The 5,781-nt window shown below is 31.3% G+C and overlaps 1 protein-coding gene across 2 annotated transcripts in view; it reads left to right on the plus strand.

Moving 5' to 3' along the window:
* The first annotated feature begins 1,057 nt into the window (after window positions 1-1,057).
* Window positions 1,058-5,781, plus strand: part of LOC111085007 — a 60,767-nt gene continuing 56,043 nt past the window's right edge. For both annotated transcript variants that reach the window (XM_022381916.1, XM_022381920.1), the window contains exons 1-2: window positions 1,058-1,331; window positions 3,703-3,767. The gene's annotated coding sequence lies outside the window, so the exon portion shown is untranslated. The remainder of the gene's footprint in view (window positions 1,332-3,702; window positions 3,768-5,781) is intronic.

Genomic DNA, 5,781 nt, shown 5'->3' on the forward strand with positions numbered 1-5,781 from the left:
GTATCACACCTCAAGCAGCTGGAAAATGAAACGGGCATTCATGCCCTTTCATATGAACACTTATCAGTCAAGCCGCATGACGCAGCGCCTATGGATGGATTTCTGCGAAAGGTACTGTACATTAGATAGACTAAGGGAAGCTGCAGGGAGGTGTGCTCTAAACATAACATTTTTACAATGGAAACTACGACGCTGCGGGGCTATTGTCAAGATGCACGGTCGTCAGATAAAGCTTGACCATACGTGGTGACATGGACTGTAACAATTTCGTGAGACTCCAAAGTCGTTTCTCTATAATGCATCCAACCTAAGTATATGCGGAAGCATAACTCTGAAGATGTTTCATCTAAAGATATTTACTATTCTGTTCAATCATTATTGAAGAATTTCATTTATAAATACCCAACTCAAAGTAAAATATGAAGATGTTTTATCTAAAGATATTTACTATTCTGTTCAATCATTATTGAAGAATTTCATTTATAAACATCCAACTCAAAGTACAATATGAAGATGTTTTATCTAAAGATATTTACTATTCTGTTCAATCATTATTGAAGAATTTCATTTATAAACATCTAACTCAAAGTACAATATGAAGATGTTTTATCTAAAGATATTTACTATTCTGTTCAATCATTATTGAAGAATTTCATTTATAAACATCCAACTCAAAGTTAAAATTTGCTAACAAATTTTTATTGTATATATCTATATGTGTGTGTGTGTGTGTCTGTGCACTTGAGCAAATATTTTGTTCAAACCTGTTCTAATGTTAGTTCTTGGACGATGAGCTAATCCCATAATTCCTGAGGTGTCATTCACTAAGCTGTGAGTTTCTTCTAGGTCAGATGAAGTGTAATATTTTCTATTATCCCTGAAAACTTCACTAAAAAAGGCAATTTTGTCAAATCACGTGGTCCAGCTTCAATATTGATTTACTCTCTCCTTTCACATAGCAAGAAGGGTGTAGTGTATGACGCAAAGAATTCTGGGAGATCGTCGCTAGATTCTAGCAAATAAATCCGAATACCTGACAGTACAAGAGTTACTCGGAAAGAGACCACAAGTAACTTCTCTGTTATTAATAATTCTAACTGTTTAGCGAGAAAATCAAAATTTTATTTCATTATTCTTAGCAACATACTTAATTTTCCTCTTTTGTTTAAACTGTTTTCATAAAATAAAGTTGTGTCCAGTATAATTTTACTAGTAAGTGTAAGCCAGGTCCTGCAGCACTCCTGTATGATTTGATTCTAAATGAAAAAAAATTATCCAACGTAAGATTGCTCGTTGTCTCCGCACATTTGGCACGTAGCGATTTGAAGAAGGTAAATACTTTTTTTTTAACTGAGTTAGCTATTTAATCAGTATTACAACTTAAGTCTTCTTAAGGATTGATATAGATACGTCTATACTTTACTGAATTAGAAAAGTATTTAATATTTAATGACATAAGATTATGTGTTATACTGATTCTATTACATTATACAAATTGAATGGTGCCATAGATAAGTGTATTATTTTATAAAGTAAATATACTTTGTCTATTGTGTACCTGTATTTAATTCAGTACATACAATAGTCTTATTGTAAAAGTTTATATTTTTATTAGGATTTACTATGTAATATTATTTTATTTTTGTAGTGTTCTAAATTTCTCAGTGAAAACTTTATGGGGCTTTTTAAACCTAATAGTTAAATATGGTTTCGTTTGTTTGTTCTTTTTTGCTCTAACGAATCTTTGTAATTTTAATAATTCATGTAACATTCTCTATAGTTACATAACTCAGTCTGACTATAAAAACATAATAATAAAACACTAGTTTATAGAAAGACAGTTATTTTCCCTCAAAATGAAAAGAAAAGAAGATTGATCTGTGCCTTTAACAACCAGAGTAGTGAACGGCTTTATTACAGAATCCACCCTTTTCAGTTACGTTTTCCAAGGGGGGGGGGGGCAATTGATGGCAGGTATAATTCCAGAATAGGTTGATAAAATGGCTTACATTCACGAATTCGCAGACACATATTAAGTCAAAGTTAGAATTTAATTTGTAATATTATATTCACATAACATTCATCATCAAGAAACACCATATGAGGTTTCGTAGTTATCTATTTAACCTGAATATATACACTTGAGTTTCTGGTTATTGATGGAAATCAATTTTTTTCAAGAATCAAGTTGTTATATTGAAAGTCTATATATATATATAGTCTCACAGATAACCCACAATTTAAACAAAACAGTTTTGTTTACCTAAATCACTACAGAGTGTATATCTATGAAATAAACTTTTTGTGTGAAAAATGTACATGGTATAATAACAACGGTACATATAATTGTACAACTAAACAATAACATATTAGTATGACAATTAAACTAATTTCCAATGAAAATAATGAAATAAATTAGACAAAACTACAATTAATGGCATTTAGACTTACGCTAAGCATAATTAATAAGCTGAGGAAAGAGAAAGTAAACCAACTCAAACATAAATGCTACAGAATTCAATAGAACACAGGCGGGAACATAAAAGTACCTTAACTGCTCTATAAGATGGTTAGAAAGCCTGAAAATGTTAGATAACACACAATGGTATGCAATTCCTTACTTTTGAAAGTACACATTTCCTTCGATCCGAAATCTGTAAACTAAAAAGTAAGATTACAAATACTTTACATTGAATCATTATATTGAGATATTATTGTATTAAAATTGATTTGGCACTTTTCACCCATACTATTTTTCATTGGTTTGCAATAATGTTTCGTATATATTGTAGTTGTCATCGCAACAATATACAATCGATTATAGAAAATATAGTATTCATTTAAAGGGGATTTACTTATTTAGTTTGTTTGCAACTGCTATCAGGCCTTCCAAAGTCTTCTAATAATGAATTTAACGAAATCCATGAATTAAAAAAAAATGAACGATCAGCTATAATTTTATGAGGTTAAATGTATAAGGTCAAAACTAAAGGTGATCCCAAGAAAATTAAATCTGTTTCATAGTAAAGTAAAGTAAAGAAAGCGTACAGAATCCGCAGCACAAAACAAAGACTCGCTTGTTTGAGCTCCACCATGTTACACAACCAACTTTCCACGAAAAAAAACACAAATTTAAGACTTATTAGCCCTGAAGCTCAACCAGAATCACAGAGAACAAACATAAAAAACAATAGATTTAGGCCTACTTCAAGATTATAATTACAGATTACCTTCGAATTTCAATATTAAATATTTCTTTAGATACGACAGACAATTTTATAGCAGCGAAGGCAACAGCTGTACACAAATGAAGTGAACACGAAATTGTTGTCTAATTTTTGGAAATAAATTATTATACGTATTCTTCATACTTTTTCGAAGAATACTCCAATAAAGTTTTAAAAAAGTGTTCTAGTGTATTCTGTAACGTGTGAAAATGTAAAACGTTGTGAGGTTTAAGTGTATTTCTTTCCACTATTATATCAATTTTACAATTTAATGGAACTGAGGTTTATTCTTGAGCTTAATTTACACAACTTCTTTAGTCAGTTGGTTATTTATTCTAAGAATTGTCTATGCTAATATTTTAGGTTAAGAAGCATTAAATCTTGACTTTGGTTTGAAAGAGGTTTCAGTCATATATATTCTCAATAGAAAACGGAATGAACCTTTTGTAAAATGTTATTATAAATATTCTTTCAGCGAAGACTTTCTGGGGTCATCATTCCCGTACAGAAGGCGAAATATCTCTCACCAAACGATTCAAAGTAGGTAATTCTATAACTGATCACAGTCACATATATGATTCTATGTGTTAAGAAAACAGAGATAAAATGTTTACCTAAACGTTAAAGATAACTCAAGTGAACATACAATACATTAAAGAAAGTTAGAGAATATAGGAAAGAGGAAATCTTTTCGTGAATATTTGAAAGTTTTTTTTTAGAATTTAGAAACGTACGCTACAGAAACGGAAAACGATTTGTTAAATCGACAGTTTCATTTCCTTAAAACTGGTTAACCTTAGCAAAAAATATTTTGGGATTTTTTTTGTGTGTGAGCAAAAGAACGTAGCACTTAGTGCGTGAACACACGTGCTTCATGCTGTATTACAAAAGAAAGATCAGCCCACCTTTCAGCAAAAATCCGTCCGTGTTTGGAGAGCGATTTTATTTCTGTGCAGTTGAAAATTCATAAATAATATACTATTGACGATGAACCGATGATATAGTTGGATGAAAATGAGGAACATATATTCAGACAGTCTTAAAAGAAGTTTAACAAAACTATAAACTGTTTAGTGGTTGTTAAGCATATGTATACGTATAATAGCCTGTCTCTATTGTGCCCACATCGCAGAGATCGAATCCCGCACTTTAGAGTTATGATCCCTTAAACTTACTGCTAAGCCAAAAGGGGACAAATTGTATAGAAAACATTCATCTACCATAAATATCTCTCAAATCATTAACAGCCTTCAGTACATAATATGTTTTTTTTCTGACTGACAGCTACTCCTATCCATGTTTTTAATTGTTAATGTTCTCTAATTTGTATATGATAAATGACAGTTTTCTTTCATAAGTATTAATATAGTTAATAAATTTAACAGAGAAAAGATAACCCCAAATCACTTTTCCTGCTCTTCTATTCTGATCAGATACTCTTCTAGATTAGTGTGTGTTTTACTTGTTGTTTCCAGACCACACTCTTTTAGCATCTCTAAAAGTAGACTACCCTGTTGCTAAAGGCGGTCTTTATGTAGTTCAGGAACAAGGATACTAACGACAAAACAAACTGGAGTATTTGGAAAATGGTTATATTTAAATATTTGTTATGTCTGGATATGACTTAGTGGCTAGCATTCCGGGTCCAAGATTCGTACCACGATGCTACTGAACACGTTTCGTACTTTCTGCTATGATTCCGTAATAAAAATGATAGTCAGTTCCTTTATTTGACTCCATCTTGGATTAGGTCTTTGTGGCGGCGGACTTCTGACTAACCGCCTTTCCTCTTGTCAGTAGTTCAGTATTAGAGATGTCTATATTTGAACGAAAGGGGTCGCTGACCTAGGTGATTAACTAGTTTCAGACTGAAAATACCAATACCATTATCGTCATTCGTTTTATCATACATTTGTAAAATATTACTTCTGTAAGAAAACTTTCTGTATCCAGTAGACACTTGGGCGTAAGTACAAGTCAACTCGAAGTGATCCTACACTGTAAAAAGTTGTACATTATCACACAACTTGTATTTTTCACAACACCACAATTTGTGTTCCCCAAGCACAGGCTTGTGTGAACTATAACACAACAGGTTTTTGTAGCAATATTAACACACAAGTTTTTGTGTTTTCTATCAACACAAATGAGGTGAGATTTTTAGTTCAAAAGTATCTTCATTTAATTAGATTATTATGTCATGAATCACGTTTTTATGACGAGATTCGGTTTGAACCGTTCAGGGATAACACGTGGTCGAAACGAATCACTCTTGATCTAAAGTAATTTTTAAAATATTTTTATGCATCATTTGACTTTTAACTTTTGTTATGCGATATATTAAATTACTAACATTTTTGTGTGTGTCTATAGCGTATAAAATTCATCACAAAGATTGTGCATCATCTAACACATTTGTTTTCTGTGTTTTTAACACCAGTTTTTTACAGTATAGTACAAAAATGAAAGTTACTGCAAGAAAGTTTTGAACAAGAAACTTAAAGGTCATATTTTACTTTGAGTTGGATGTTTATAAATGAAATTCTTCAATAAT

This window comes from Limulus polyphemus, unplaced genomic scaffold (assembly GCF_000517525.1).
Source record: "Limulus polyphemus unplaced genomic scaffold, Limulus_polyphemus-2.1.2 Scaffold10, whole genome shotgun sequence".
Classification (NCBI taxonomy): Eukaryota; Metazoa; Arthropoda; class Merostomata; order Xiphosura; family Limulidae; genus Limulus; species Limulus polyphemus.